The following is a 16232-nucleotide window of genomic DNA, read 5'->3' as shown; positions in this document are numbered from 1 at the left end:
TCTGCTTGTGCCTGGCATTGTTTTTCACTGGAGTGGAGGGAGGTAATTAAAATGCCATGTAGCTACTTGCCTTGTATGCATTGCTAAGCATAATTCAAACTGTTATGAATCTGCCCTCTCAAAGAAATAGCTGATTATAGAAACAGAACAAAACCTCTTTGATCCCTCTTGCGATACAACTAGGTCATGAGAAGCAGAATTCCAAATATATTCTCAGTTTTGGATGACTCTTCATGGAATGTTTAACTTTGGGAGGTTTCAAAATGAACAAAGAGGGAAACTAAGGCAGAATATAAAGCAATAAAGACTTGTTGGCATGAAAAAACAACTCACCAGAGGTAACCTGAATGGACTTTTGTTTACATGGTTATTTCTTTCTAACCTCCATTGCAATGGGTTTTTTTCCTAACAAGCAGTGCTTATAGGGTACAATGATAAATATCAGGTGTGTGAAACACGGATAAATTGATTGTGGCATGCAAAAGCCCATAATATCTTGGATACTTGTGATAAGCAAAAAATGGACATTTATGAGTTTCTCATAAACTTTACCAGTTTTTCTAGTGGCTTTGTCATCTAAAATACACAAATGCATTTTTGTTTTCTAGTCAGAGAAGAACTTTTGTGCTTTTGGAATGAATTGTATCTCCTTTTAAAAGCAAAAACTTAAAATATTTTGTGAAGAATCTAGTATCTTATTATTTTAATATAAAATAATAAGATCAAGATAAGGCTACATATCGGTTAAGATTTTTTCCCCTTTACAACCAAAAATAAATTAGTCCCTTTTTTTAATAAAACAAAAGGGACTTGCTCACATAACAGTAAAGTTCAGAGGTAGGACTGGCTTCAGGGGCAGCTCAGTCAGGGACCTGGCTCTTTTCTCTGTGGTTTTCTACGTTTTGCCCTTCTCCATATGTCACCCTCAGGTTTCCCTCCTGTTTCCAAAATGCGTCTCCCATGAAAGTGGGTCTCATGAATTCTCACTCACATCTCTTAATCCTCTCACTGATTGAACTCCCCCTAAACCACCCTAAAGGCCTAGGAACTGACACACATACATACATAAGCCTATGGTAAGTGAGGGAAGAATGTTCTGATTGGTTGGGTAATATAAATTCAGCATCCCGCTGGGCGCGGTGGCTCACGCCTGTAATCCCAGCACTTTGGGAGGCCAAGGCGGGCGGATCACAAGGTCAGGAGATGGAGACTATCCTGGCTAACACGGTGAAACGCCATCTCTACTAAAAATACAAAAATTCGCCGGGCGTGGTGGCGGGCCGCTGTAGTCCCAGCCACTGGGGAGGCTGAGGCAGAATGGCATGAACCCTGGAGACGGAGCCTGCAGTGAGCCGAGATTGCGCCATTGCACTCCAGCCTGGGCAACAGAGGCAGATTCTGTTTCAAATTAATTAATTAATTAATTCAGCATCCACCTTGGACTAGAGTCCATGCAATCTCACCCAAACTGAGGGCTGCTACATGGAGGGGTGGCTCTTCAAAGGAAAATCTGAGTACGGCAAGGAAGGAAGGAAAGTGGATAATGGATGCTGGGAAGATAATTAACGTCTACTACAGGTAGTCCCTATCAATTATCACAGCAGCTCTTATGTTTTCTGGACAAGTGTAACTATGAAATAAGACTTTTCCTGGGGAGAAGAAAAAAGAATTCTTCCATTCTGAATTATGCAAAGATTTTTAAAATGCAGAAATCATCTTTGAGTTTATCAAAAACAAGTCAAGGAATCACATGAGCAAGGATTTCAACCAAGGAAAATGGCTCATGATAGTAATTCCAATTCATTTAACAAATATCAATAGAATGCTTACATGTACCAGGTACTATGCTAAGTTCTTGCCCAGGCTGGAGTGCAGTGTCTACTCACAGGCATGATAATGGTACACTATAACCCTGAACTCTTGGGCCTAAGCAATCCTCCTACTTCAGCTTTATTATTATTTTTCTATATTAATTTTACATTTAAAAATGCCTATCAAACAAAACACAAAACAATTAATTTGCTTTCCCAGATTAAAAATTAATCAAAGACACATAAATTATAAGAAATCCTAAAAGGTAAAAAATAACCAGTGCTGAAGCATTAAAGACAGTTGGCATTTTTAGTGGTGTATTCAGCATCATTGCGACATAAATAGATATATTATTTATGGTAGTCTAAAAAGCATTATTAAAGATTTAAATAAATGTGTGTGATTTCTTTTAGACATTTTGAAGTAACAGCTTTTTTCCCCAAAACTATCCATTACTACCATTCTGAATCACTAATGATGCAAAATTATGATCAAAATAAAACAAAACAAAATTCAGACACATATATACTACATATTATATATACAGAGATAGTATCATATAAATCTTAGACACTATTCCTACAAACACTGAGGCTCAATTCTCCACTAAATCATTTCCTGGTGGTAAGATATAATCTGATGAGAAGCCATTAAGTTTCTTATTCACCACGTAGTACAGGAATCAGATTGAGCTCAATTTGGGGTTGTCTCTTCATCAGATGATACTAAGTTAGTAACTCAGCCCCAGACATCAGGGTGCCACTGACTATGCAGTATGCTGAATTAATCATAAAAATTAACACCTTTTGTATTTAAGCAGCTCATATCGCTCACAAATTTCTCTTTAACAAAGAAAGGCATGCATTTCGTACATGGGTAGGAAATCTAGCAGAAGTATACATAGGACCAGCCAGCGCCACACTGCTGACTTTTTATCAGCAATGAATACATGCCGAGCAGCCACTTCCCACTTTTCCTATTTCCATACTGCCCCCATATGCCAACCTGTGTTCAGATGATCACTTTTACTCAACACTTAGCCTCCCACAAAGCAATAGTGTGCAAGGTTTATATAATTAATGTTTGTGCAGGGCTATTAAAACCTTGTCTGAAAGATGCCTTTGAAGAGGAAAGGATTGTTGATACTATGATGTCCTGGATTTGTTATCCTTATCAAGACTGTTTCTGTGAGGAAAAGCTACAGCAATGATAGATGGAACCACTTTTATTCGGCACAGTTGCAGGTGGCAAAACACTGCTGCAGGACTCAGGCAAGAATGTGTACCAAGGCAACATCAACATGCGTCCTATCAATCACTATGAATTCAGGTACCGTACTTTATAGACCAGAGATAATGTTAATTCTATCCTGCTTACAGTATGCTCTGTACTAGAAAAGTTTGAGGTGCCTTGCAAGCACCATAGTTTAGTGAAGCATGAAATGAAAGCTACACATAGGAAAGTTAAGGCATTATGAAAGTTTAAGACATTATCTTTATTCAGCCATTAATCTAAGCAGGGTTGACATTTGGTGCTAGAAAATATTTCCTCTATGCTACCGTTGTTGTCATTTAGGAAAGAAAGAAAAAGGAAATTGATCTTCGTTGCATATATACAATGAACTATATACTGCCAGGAGTTTCACATTTAAGTTACTTGATCTTTAAAACAACTCAGTGAGGTATATTTTTTAGTTGAGGAAACCAAGACTCAGAGAGAAAAATTAACATGGCTTAGATAACATAGGCTACTTAGTGACAGGGTCATGAATTTAACCCAGGTCTCTATGATTCCAAAACCAATGCTTTTCCCACTATATATACAAAGCAGAAGAACTAATATTACCCATCTAAGTTTCTTTCTCCTAGGATTTTATCTTTACTTTTAAAAAGAACAGAAGTTCTATAACTCACATTTCCAAAGAAATTATTCTAGAATAATCCATGAAGCAGTCTCATACCATGCCAACCCTCATTTCTCTTTCCCATCCCTGATCTGTGCACTGCAATATAGAACTTAGCATTTGGTTACTTACAGGAAGATTTCATCTTAAAATAGTACCTGATTTACACCTACCCACTGCCAATCACACATGCAAACCACTTCCCATTTCCACCATCGCTGAGGTCACTAATGTCAGTACTACGGTAGGAATTCCAAAATAAAATAAAATCAATGGATTCATTAGTGAAAATAAAAACAATTTCTGGAAAAAAACAAAAAACAGGAATGCCTTAAGATAGCCTGTATGGGCAGCCAATGCAAGAAGCTGGCCCTTGATTCAAAAATACGTTACCCATGTGTAGAAAATTTTAAAAGATACTTTATTATACTATTGGAATTCTACAAAATAGAAAATCATTTAAATTCATAAACATCTTTTTCCTCAAATATACATTTCACCAAGAGGGCTAAGAGGATGTAACATTCACAACCTAGGGACAATTCGTTCAGATTATTTCTTCCCAATACCTCTATGAGATCAATTGCACTGAAGGAATGTCTATTTTTACTAGAACAAAGGTGGAAGTCAATAATTTTGAAGCATGGGTTAGCTTGAGAGGAGGAGAGGTTCAGGGATCAGGTACAAGGCTTGGCTTGGGCCAGGATAAAGGTACTCAGTATTAACAACCTGAGTAGCATTACTAGATTGTAATAGAGATAGAAAGGGACATGAAAGGATGTTAAGAAGAAATTAGGGGGATTTGGGAGAGTTTCAACAAAATTATTCTGAAGTTATTCCAAAAGTATAAATACAAGGGATGTCCTTAACAGAGGAATAGACTAACAAATGTGGTATACGTACAATGGAATATTTTTCAGCCACAAAAATAAATGAAGTTCTGATACATGCTACAGCATGGATGAATCTTGGAAACATTATGCTAAATAAAAAAAGCCAGACCAAAAAAGGACAAATATCATATGGTTCTACTTCTGTGAAATATCTAGAACTGGCAAATTGGTAGAGACAGAAAGTAGATTACAGGATACCAGGAGCTTGACAGAACGAATAATGGGAAGTTATTGCTTAATGAGTACAGAGTTTCTGTTTGGGGGTGACAAAAAATCTTAGAAATAGATAGTAGTGGTGGTTGTACAATATTGTGAGTGTAATTAATGCCACTGAATTGTACATTCAAAAAATGGTCAAAATAGCAAATGTGTATATATTATACCACAATAAAAATTCTTTTTAATGCAAGGCACAAGTCAAGGCAAAATTTTAAAAGTAAGAAGAATGAAGATAGCCCTTGCCTTACTATTAAAATACATTGTTTTAAAATTACAATAATTCAAACAGATGCTGACACAGATACAGAGAAACAAATGAATGGAATTAAATAGTAAGTCTTTAAGCAGACCCAGTTCTGCACACGAATTTGGTATGTAATGAAGCAGACATTTAAGTCAGCGAAAAAGTCATGCATGGGCATCAACAGTTGATAATGACACAACCAGCCATTTGAAGGAGCAGCTGCTTCACGAGGATAGGAATTCTGCCTGTGTCGTGCACCAATTATTCCCTAGGCAAAAGCATGATACCTGGTACATTGTAGACATGCAGTTAATGTTTTCTTGAATTAATGGACTAAAAACAACTCTTATATCACAAAATATATACCAAAGTAAATTCTAAAGTTTTTTTAAGTGGGAAAAAATATTAAAAACTGATAAACTTTGGGGTGGGGGAGGGGGCAGGGATAGCATTAAGAGATATAGCTAATGTAAATGACAAGTTAACGGGTGCAGCACACCAACATGGCACACGTATACATATGTAACAAACCTGCACGTTGTGCACATGTACCCTAGAACTTAAGGTATAATTAAAAAATTGATACACTTCATAAATTAGAATATAAAAATTTCAACATGTACATATCAAAAAGTTCATAAGATTTTTTAAACAGCAAACTGAAATAAATACGTATGTAAATTTGTGATATATGAGGCAAACATTAAATGCCTTGATTTAAAATAACCACTTTTAACTTTCTAATAACAAGATAATTATTTCAAAAGCATTAAGTATACTAATAGTCAAAAAAGTATAAACAGCCATAAAGACTACGAAAATCTCTAACATCATTAATAGTAAGAAAAAACTAAAATTAAAATGATAGATCCTATTTCACCTATCAGGTTGGCAACTATCAAACTACCAAGTATTAATGACGATTCAGGGAAAGGAGTATGAGTATTCTCACTTTGCTGGCAGAGATATAAGTTAGTCAACTGTTATGAAAGGTAATTTGGCAGAAAATATCAAAAAGTGTTTAAAATGTGAAGACCATTTGGTCACCTGACTCTATTTCTAATAATTTAGACTACAAATAATCTAAAACATGTATACTTTTTTAACCTGTAAGATTTCTTCAGCACAATACATTTCTTCAGTCCACAGTAGAAAAAAATGTAAACATTTAAATGCCCAATAATAAGGAATAGTTAAGTCAACATATGATACATTCATACCAAGGATTACTACGTTGTCAGGGGAGACAATGATGTTATAAAAGAATATTTAATGAGATGGAATGTCCATCTCATTAAACGTCCAAGCAGGTTACAAAACAGTATTAGGCAAAACGATCTCATATTTTGTGAAAAGGAAAAATAATCATAAAAACTGGAAAGAAAATCAATGAAATATTAACAGCAACTGTCTCTGGTTATCAATTAAGTGGCAATTTAAATGTTCTTATTACTGCTAACATGATTTACTAATTTTTCTGCATTTAACACGTATTGATATTATGATATAAAAGCAATAAAAGATGCTTTTAATTTTAATGAAGAAACAAAAAATAATAGGCAACTTTGTCCCCTCTTCTTGGGAGTCAGGATTAATCAGCTATATCGCCAGGCATGGTGGCTCACACCTGTAATCCTAGCACTTTGGGAGGCCAAGGAAGGCAGATCACCTGGGGTCAGGAATTCGAGACCAGCCTAGCTAACATGGTAAAACCCCGTTTCCACTAAAAATACAAAATTAGCCGGGCATGGTGGCATGTGCCTGTAATCCCAGCTACTCGGGAGGCTGAGGCAGGAGAATCACTTGAACCTGGGAGGTGGAGGGTGCAGTGAGCCAAGATCGCGACATTGCACTCCAGCTTGGGCAATAAGGGCGAAACTCCATCTCAAAAAACAAAAAACAAACACAAACAAAAAAAATCACCTATATCTGTCTCTTTCCATATGTCAAACTACTTTTAAAGCATTTTATTTGAGCTTTACTCCGCGTTAGGTACCATTAACCTCTTGGATGAGGTCTAGATTTCAGAAAAAGTAGCACACTCAAGGTCATGCAGCTAGTGACAGCTGAATATGACTGGCCCCCCTGGCATCTGATTCCAAAGCATATGTTCTTTCTTTATTATTTCCATAGGTTTTTGGGAAACAGATTGTGTTTAGTCACATGAATAAGTTCTTTAGTGGTGATTTCTGAGATTTTGGTATACACATCACCTGAGCAATATATCTTTTACCCAATGTGTAGCATTTTCCTGGGGTTTATTGTGGAGTAGTTAGGCTTTATGAGAACACACCCAAAAAACTAACTGCCACATATCACATAGTTTCTGTGAAAAAGTTTGGCACTCTAAACACCACACTTATAAATGGCCATTGGGAAGCAATTTTTTCTTAACCTATGTGTTGCTTCTGACTGTTTACACTGTTCATGTCTGTGTCACATGCGTTATTATTCTTGGAGGCAATGTCCAGTAATGGGTAGGAGAACTGGCTCATAGTTAGATTCCCTTGGTGGAACCTGACTCTACCCTTCAATACCAATAAAATACTTACCTTCACTGGGTCTGCTTCATCACCAGTAAAATAAAGGTAATGACTGTACCTACCTTAGGTTGTTCTAGTGAGGATTAAATAAATTAATCTACATGGTGCTTTGTGGATTTAAAAAGTGTCAGACACATAGCAAGCACTAGATAAAGGGGATCTATGATGATAATTATTAATGTATTCGCTAGATATTAAATCCCCCCAAGGGCAATAATCACATGTTGTACTGCTTTTGAATTCCCTAAAGAGCTCAATAAATGGTTGATCAATGGATAAAGCTGGAAGTAAGGTAATTTCTGACAAGAATTTCTCAGTGCTGCAAAATACCCTCTCTAATTCAACAAGAATGCTCCCTGATTAACACGTATTGACTAATAGAGGCCTTATTTTTATCTTATTTTTTCTTATCTATGAAAGGGGTACTTAAAATTACTATTTAAAGTTATCTGGCATTTCCTTATTAAACATCACTTTAATTATTGATTGAATATTCAATATTTAAATGCAAGTTACTTCCATTTCAACAAGGCCTTTCAGGGAAGGGCATAACTTTATGTGACTAAAAATAGTTAAATGACACCTGAGTTTTAAAATCCTTGAATGTTTCTTTATGGCACCCTGTAGAAAGATAACAGTAACATAGTTCTTTCAATAAGAAAGTGGCAGGAAAGAATCATGGCTCAATCTTTCACTGAAAGTATTTAATCTGGATAAGTCCAAGATAGCTAGCAGTGTTAATGTACTATGTGTTACTTTGAAGTCAGTGAAGCTGAAAATCTCACTTTAGAAAGTTCTCTTAATCACTGAGAGTATAACCGTGTTCTGATTTTAATTATGACATGGCAGATTTTAAAACAAATCTGTAAAAACTGATGTGCAAGTCCTCGCATAATTATTTGAGTACTCCAAGTAGGCAGTGCACATGTTTTCTTTTTCATATAAATTGGGTCATATTAAATAAACCCAAGCAACCCAATTAAAAGCAATGAGCTCCCCAAGTGCTGAGCCAACAGTCCTACCTGAAAATGCTATTCTAATGGCCAAATGACTTGCACTGAGAAACAAAAAACATAAAAAATTCCATTTACCAATGCGAATTGTCCTGGAATTTATCTTTTACTGTAATGTTTTCAATTTGATGTAGTGACAACTAGAAGAAGAAAGAAACTTGACTAGATTGAACAAGCATATCTAATGAATTAATAGCTCTGAACCTGTCACTTCTCTTAAAAACCTCCAGTGGCTCTCAAATAACTTCAAGAATATATCCTGCTCAGAACGCAAGCTCCTCCATTATTTGCCTATAGCCTAATTCATTTTCCCAAGACAACTCTCTCCCCCTCTTTCCTTCCATTTCCCTCATTCCAACTAAGAATAATCCATCTTTCCCTAAGATCACATGTACTCTTCAGTTTCTGTGTCTCTTTGTAAATGCTGGTCCCTCTCCAAGAAAGTCTACTTACAATTGTAGCTATTTGGTATATCCTTCAAGGCCCTGCTCAATGCCACTTTTTCCCTTAACCCCATAATTGCACCAAAGAATAGATAAGATGTTAGATACCTATAAAGTTTAAGAACAATAGAAAGATATTCCAATAAATGTAGTATCTAAGTAAAAATAGTGTGTTGGTTATATAAATGGAGCTTGGCGACAAAAATCCGTGGGCCACTCCCAGCCCTCCAACAGGATTGCTGCCTCTAATTCTATACAAAAAGTTTGGAGCTATCACTGCTGAACTCTCCTTTTAAAAGCAATCTTCTCTCTCTTTGTGCCGATAGCATGTAGTCTGCTGTTTCCTTTGGCCTTGAATACATCTCATCTTGTCTAACAGTTGTTTGTTTAGACTCCCATATTATTTTCTCTGCTATTTCCTGAGCAGGAATTAAATCTTGTTCACCAGGTACCACCACACTACTTAGCAGACAGTATTGCTCAAAGTAGGTAGGTGTTCAATATTTTAGTGGTCTGGAAATGAGAATGAACGAATGAAGAGAGGTACAATCAGAAAAATCAAGCCATGATTAATGAAAATGAGTCTTATTACTTTCAAGTGCACACACTAACAGTTTGTCAGTGATCTCTGTCCATAGCTCTTTGGTTTCATTTTCAGATAATTTCTCCCACAGTTATGTTTAAGTAGTCCCCACTATGATGTTCCTATTAGTTCTCAAACTACATTTTTGAATAAGAACAAAGTGTTTGTTATCAAATTAAAGAATGGACATTATTTTTCCAATTCACATTCCACAGAAATAAATTTATGATTACACCTTTAAAATTTGAATCGAACCTTTTTCATCTCAACTAGAATCTATGCTCATAAATATACTATCTAATTTAGCAATATTTCATGGGTCCATGCAGAGAGGACATGATTTTTCAGGTGTTCCACCTGAACATCAGAGAAAATCATTCTCTCAACCCTTTGGTATAAAAATCTTATTTCCATCATACCAAGAGGTTTAAAATACTAGTCTGTTTTTCTAAAGGTCTACATTTTAAAAACTGCATAAAGAAATTTATTTAAAATGTAGACAACAGAATAGACAAAACATAAAGATTTCAGTATCTAAAATAAAATAAACTGAAATGAAGTGAATGTAATTTTCAAAAATAGAGAAAATATGCAAATACACATGATATATAAACTCTATTTTGCGAATAGTGGTTTAATTACAAAATGCAGCATTTTCCTCTCTGACTTGAGCTACTGTCTTCTGACAGATATTACCCTAGACTTTCATATAGTAACAAGTCATGTTAATGATAAAACCGTTAATTATTCTGTGCCTTTTACATCTATAGACAGACAGAGAAGTATATACCCACATACATCATTGATATTTGTCTTCTATTTTCTATTCATATATTGTTTTATATTTTCAGGCTTTATTAATGTTCCCATCACAACTGTTATTCTAGCAAAATCCTGCTAGCCAGTCTTGACAAGTAAATCCTGCAGCGCTGCGAGTTTTGATACATGATTCAATAATGACTTAGGATTCTCAGATTAAAAGTGCTGTGGAAATGTACAGTGTCCCTTTCTTCCATATTCAAGGCACAGTACACTGCCCTTCTCCACTGTGCAGTTGAGCACGGTTGTTTTCTGTTAAGCAGCATGACATTTGGTTTCCAAAGAGGTTGTGTTGCCCTAATGAATACTGCAATTCCTCAAAAAACTATTCGTTTCTTTAAAGTATTCATGTCCTAGAAATGTAAGGAGCTACTATTGAAGACCAAAATCAATCTCTAAAAATGTTCAGTCCAGTATTCTCAATATACTAATATATTATTAAATTATTTTGAAGGCTAAATCCAGAAAAATCTAGTCAAATTCTTATCCAGTAGAATCAATCCAGTCCTGTCTAGGAAAAAAAAAATTGCTATGTTTCTGTATCTTGTAAAATATATATTTCAATAAGTTTGCAAAATATGGAGGTCTAAAAATAGCCTGTCTTTTTTCTACAGTGAATCTAAAATTAGCAAGTTCTTATTTCCAATCTATGAAGGTTTTTTTCCCCCAGAAAGTCACCTGCCAATTTAAAAACAGTCAGATAAGGGCAAAAATGTGCACACATCTAATAAAAATATTTTAATAAAAGTGTTGAGAAAATATAAATGTCATTTGCAGTCTAGTGGGAAAGACATTTAGCCTTAAATATTTCCACAGCATTGGATATTCCAGAAACCTGTAGAGCCTCCTCCTTTTTCCACTTTTATCAAATAATGCCAAACAAGCAGATCCAGGAATCTTTGATTTAAAATTTTTTTCTGACACTGAAAGAAGAAACTTTCCTACAGAGAACCCATATTTTTGGAACTCTGTGAGACAGTGGTTTTATTAATGTCAATTAATCTTGACAACTTAGTAGATGGTTTATACAGCTATTAGAAGATAAACTATTGTCTTCATTTACACATAACGTAAATGCTATTTTTCATATTATATTTAAGAGATACATGAGAATTTTAGACAAAATAATTTTAAATAATTAAATTATTGAAAGTCTATGAACAAGGCAAGCATGAAGTTCTTTTAGAATTCAGCGACTGGGCAATAACTTTCTTTTTTGAAAAACAGTGTGCTTTCTCTTTTCTCATTATGAAATTTAGAAAACTCACTGTGCTTCTCTTCTGACTTGGCCACCAGGAAGCTCAATGACGAACTAGGTCTCATTCACAGTAAGTATTCCTTCCCATATGAAAGCATATTCTCTTCTTCTTTTCATAGCTTTTTAATGCATGGTTGCTTACTTCTATTTTATTATTCCAATGAATGTAAATTCTACATATACATGTAAAGAAGCAGAGAGTTCATTAATTTTAACAAGAAATTATCCTGAAACCATTTATTGTACACCCACTGTGTGCTGGGCATTTTTCTAAGGGATGGGAATGTAGTTTATTAAAAGAACATTTTCATAAGAGAAGTGAATATGTTTCACTGTATCCTTAAGAGAGGGGGGAGACCTGCCAATCAAACCAACTTCAAGAAAATGGAAATTTAAAAGAATTTCCTTAAAGGCAAAGCCTGCCAACATCAATTTAACTCCCACAAAGAGTTAAGCTAATACACTGAGTGTCCTCACTGTTGCTTACTGGGGTATGGAAAACTGGTTACTTCCTATACACCCCTCTTCTCAAGGGTCCTGCAATAAAACTAGTCTTCATCCAGGGCCGTGCTAAGCACTAATAACACCATAAAATAAAAGCTTTTGAATAAATAAATAAATAAATAAAAGCTTTTAAATAAATTGCCCTTCAACAACAGTTTCAAAGATCAGTTTAAACATTCTAACTTTCAAGAGAGAGAGCTTTGGGTCTTAGATTTCCTACCTTGAAGCTTCTGCTGTAACAAGTAAGTCGCACTTACTGGGCAAGCCAAGAAATACAATGCATTTTGTGTGGCTGACTGGGCAAGAAAAATTAACTGGTAAAGCAGCTCCCTTTCAGGGATGACTTCAAGGTTGGTGGGCCTAAATTTGCACTTGCTTTCAGCTTTGTTTTGCTTTACTGGCTTGCAAATATGTGTCACACAGTGACCCTAGGTTGGCCTGCCTGCTGCCAGCCTGATGTTGGAAAAGGTATTGAAATGTACAAGGATCTTGCCCTTGGCCTCCACTCCTAGGGCGCAGCATTCTCACACATTTTAAGGCGTTACCAGCTCACAAAAGCCTTGCAGTCAGGGAAGGCAGCCCAACAAGGCTGCCCACAGATACACACGTGTTTGTCACCTGCCCCAGCAACTGCAAATAGAATAGCTCTTCTCAAGCCAACCTGTTTGTCCTCCCTTTGAAAGAGAAGCCTGTGCAAATAATTATATTTCAGATGGGGCAAAATGTTGGAATTTTCAATTTGGACTATGCACTTAGGCATCTCAGACTAACACAAAGGTTTCTAAATAATAGAGATGCCCTTATTTCACTGAGAAACCAAGCTAAAACTTTTAAATGGTGTCACGTTTTGGTGACTTTCTAAGCCCATCAAATACCTGAGTGGCCAACGTTTTTTAAGTAGCTGCAAGCAGCATCTCAAAGGATTTAGAGAAGCAACAAATAACAAAGTGTGACAGTCGGTCTTGGAAAACCAGAGGGCTCTAATGAAGCAAAAAGCAGAAAAAGAGGAATAAAAAAAAAATCCCGGTTCGTTCCAAAAAAGTTTTACAATTATAGCAAAGCAATCACTTCATCGGTTTGTGCAACAAAACTCAAAATTTGTGGGGCAAGATAATACTCGGCCAACATCGCCAAATTTATCAATACGGGTGTAAAAACTGTAACTTTTTATTAAATGGGTGTGAAAAGAGTAAGGGAGGAGGAATAAGACCACTGAATCTGGCATTTCCAAATCTCTGCATTCAGCATCTCACTCCCACGCCATTAAGTTAAATAACATTTAGCACAAAACACAGGCTAGACCACCAATTTCGGGAAGGTGTCTTAGCCTTCCCTTCTCCATTCCCCTTAGATCTGCCGTCCTGGCCTTTCTTTCCTAATAGCATCTCCTTTCTAATAAAGTCCCTCGCATCTTTTGATGTAATTAACTCATGGTACAAATCCTTCAAAAAGAAAGAAAGGAAAGAACTGCGGTTTGCTCTGTGCGCGGACATCTTTTCTTCCTAAGCCTTCACTTTCGCTGAAAAGGTTGTCGCAGAAGGGCTGGGAGGCTTGAAATCCCGCCGTTCCCTCATTCTTTCTCTTTTCTTTCTCTCCACATACGCCTCCCCTACACCTCTCTACCCCACTCCCCACCTTCAATCCACTACCGTATTTAAGTCGGCGGGGGCGCTTTAAAGGGTTTCTTTCCTGCGTCTGTTCCTGTCTCTCTGACCCGAAACGCACTTTCGGTTACAGCAGAACAAGGCGCTCAACCAGGGGACAGGCAAATGGAATAAGTAGTTGAGGGGGGATAAATGACCTAATGGAGAAATCTCTTGCTGCCTAATTGCTATTGTGTTTTGCAGATAAATAAGCACATTCTTTTAATAGCGTTCAAAATCCTGAGCTCTCTTGCCCTATGCATTCTTCCTTATTTAACAGACTTCTATGGCGCTTACTATATACCAGGCGCTGTTTTAACTGCTTTTAAAATACGACCTTCTTTGCTTAAAAAATATTTTTAACAGATTTAAAATTCCTTGTGTGCTTTCGAACGTCCCTGCTATATTCTTACATGTAGTACAGCAGTTAAGTCTTCAAAGATAAATATGGAAAAAAAATTAAACCAGTTGCTACTTAATTGCCAGCAAATCGTTTCCCTCTTTGCAATTTTTCGCAATCGTTATAATTAAATACACTAGTATAGTGGCAAAGAACTGTTAGTTGTTTTTTTTTTTTTTCAGTGATTATCTCAGGTTTTGCTTCGGGCGTTTGGACGCGCCAGCTAATTGCTCGTGTGGCAAACATTAATTGCACCTGTGGGCATTTGAATTCAGAAAAACGTGCAGCCCTCACGGAAAGTTGTGACGGTGGAGCTCGCGCCTGGCGGGCCGCGGCGCGTTCATCTGAGGCCAGGAGGTACTGGCCCCGGGCGCTCGGGCCGGGAGGTGGCAGGCAACCGGCACGCGTCAGGCTCGTCACCCGCTGGATTGCGGGGCTGGAGTGGGGACGGGGTCTGGGTGCTGGCCCGCCCTCGTGCAGCCGACCGGAGGCCCCGAACCCCGCGCCGACCCAGCACCCGCCCTGAGGCCGACAGTGGAGCTGGGGTTCACCGACCCCCGCAGCCCCGCCGCGAAGCGGAGACGCCATCCAGTCCCACCTGGCCCCGCCGAGTGTGTGCTTTGCCTGAAGTTTCAGAAGCCAGGATGGAACGATTCGGGTTTCTATTCACACGGTTATTGAACGCAAGGCGGCGGGGACCGCGCAAAAGAGATGAGAGTGTGGGGAAAAGGGGTTTCTGTTCTAGTAAGGGCTAAGCACGCTGGCCGCAGGTCCTCCGCGCCGACCGGGCTCCTTCCTGCTCTCCCCCAGGCCAAACAAACCCCGCCAGGGTCCCGTCTTTTCCATTCGCGTCCTTTCCTCTTCTCCCTGCCCCACGCCGGGCTTGTGTGGACAGAAAACGGAGTGTCAAAGGGACGCTCTGGGCCGATCCCCAGGAAGCTATGAATGCGTCCGTGACTGAGGGCTGTGGGGATCGTTAGACGGACCTTTCTCAGAGGCTCTCCACTACGGACCAAGCGGCCCTGCCAACGTGTGGTTTCCGGCTGGACCCCAACCCAGCCGCCGCCCATCTACCGGCACCGCCGCGCCGGAGCTGGCGAGCGGACCCCGGCGCCCCCAGCTGGGTCTCGCTCAGTCCCTGCCCTCGCAGACGCACAGCGGGGTGGCCAGTTCAAAAGTCCTACATAACTTGGAGAGAACCAGCGGCTAGAAAACATGTTTTGAACACACAGCTTGAGTTTTACACAAGCCACGTTCATACTTTAGAAACCAAATTTAATTTCCAAGCGCCAATCTTCATGTCCCGGACTCTAACTCTGCGGCTGCGAGTGCACACACCAGGGGGACTGGAGGGAGACTGGAGGCAATTATCTGGATAATCCAAGCTCGACAAACTCGAACTTGAAAATCTACAATCATGTTCTGAAATGCCCGCGTCATTGATCTAGTCTTTCCTACCATCAGAGCTGACACAGCCCCAGTCCACGGGCTTCTCCGCGGGGGTCTACGATCCACAGTCCCTGGGGGCCGAAGACCCAATGGAAGTAACTGATGGATCGCAAATTGGAAATCGTATCTTGGCCGACCGACCTGATCGGGAAAACTCGCGTCCTTATATGAAACAGCCCCGAGGCCGCGGAAGTAGTCTCGGGAGTTGTCAGATTCAAAAGCAATTTTGATTTAAGGGTTTCAAAAGCCCAGAGGGCAAATGTGACTGCTAGGGTCAGCCAGTCAGCAGTTTTGGTCCAGACAGGGGACCATCGAGTGGGGCGGCCGGAGGAGCCGCGGCGCCTCTCTACGTCACACGCGCCTGCTCGCACTCTGCCAGGCGCTCGGGGTTATTCTTTACACTCAGGACTGAAACTTCGCCCGCGAGACCGCGGGGCGCGGAGAACAGAAACCCAAGGTCCAGGGCCCGCCCCCGCCGTGCCCGCGCGCTCCCTCAGCTGGGGTTA

The 16232-nt window shown here is 38.7% G+C and overlaps 1 protein-coding gene across 3 annotated transcripts in view; it reads left to right on the top strand.

The window, feature by feature from the left end:
• The first annotated feature begins 207 nt into the window (after positions 1–207).
• Positions 208–16232, top strand: part of HEY2 (hes-related family bHLH transcription factor with YRPW motif 2) — a 27970-nt gene continuing 11945 nt past the window's right edge. Inside the window, exon 1 of one of the 3 annotated variants that reach the window (XM_011985073.1) lies at positions 208–338. The gene's annotated coding sequence lies outside the window, so the exon portion shown is untranslated. Of the gene's footprint in view, positions 339–14547; positions 14635–14757; positions 14889–16232 lie in introns of those variants that run through there. The other 2 variants (XM_011985056.1, XM_011985065.1) reach the window with 2 other exon arrangements.

This window comes from Mandrillus leucophaeus, unplaced genomic scaffold (assembly GCF_000951045.1).
Source record: "Mandrillus leucophaeus isolate KB7577 unplaced genomic scaffold, Mleu.le_1.0 Scaffold1067, whole genome shotgun sequence".
NCBI lineage: Eukaryota > Metazoa > Chordata > Mammalia > Primates > Cercopithecidae > Mandrillus > Mandrillus leucophaeus.
Note: the sequence above shows the minus strand (reverse complement) of the source record. Positions and strands in the feature narration are given on the sequence as shown.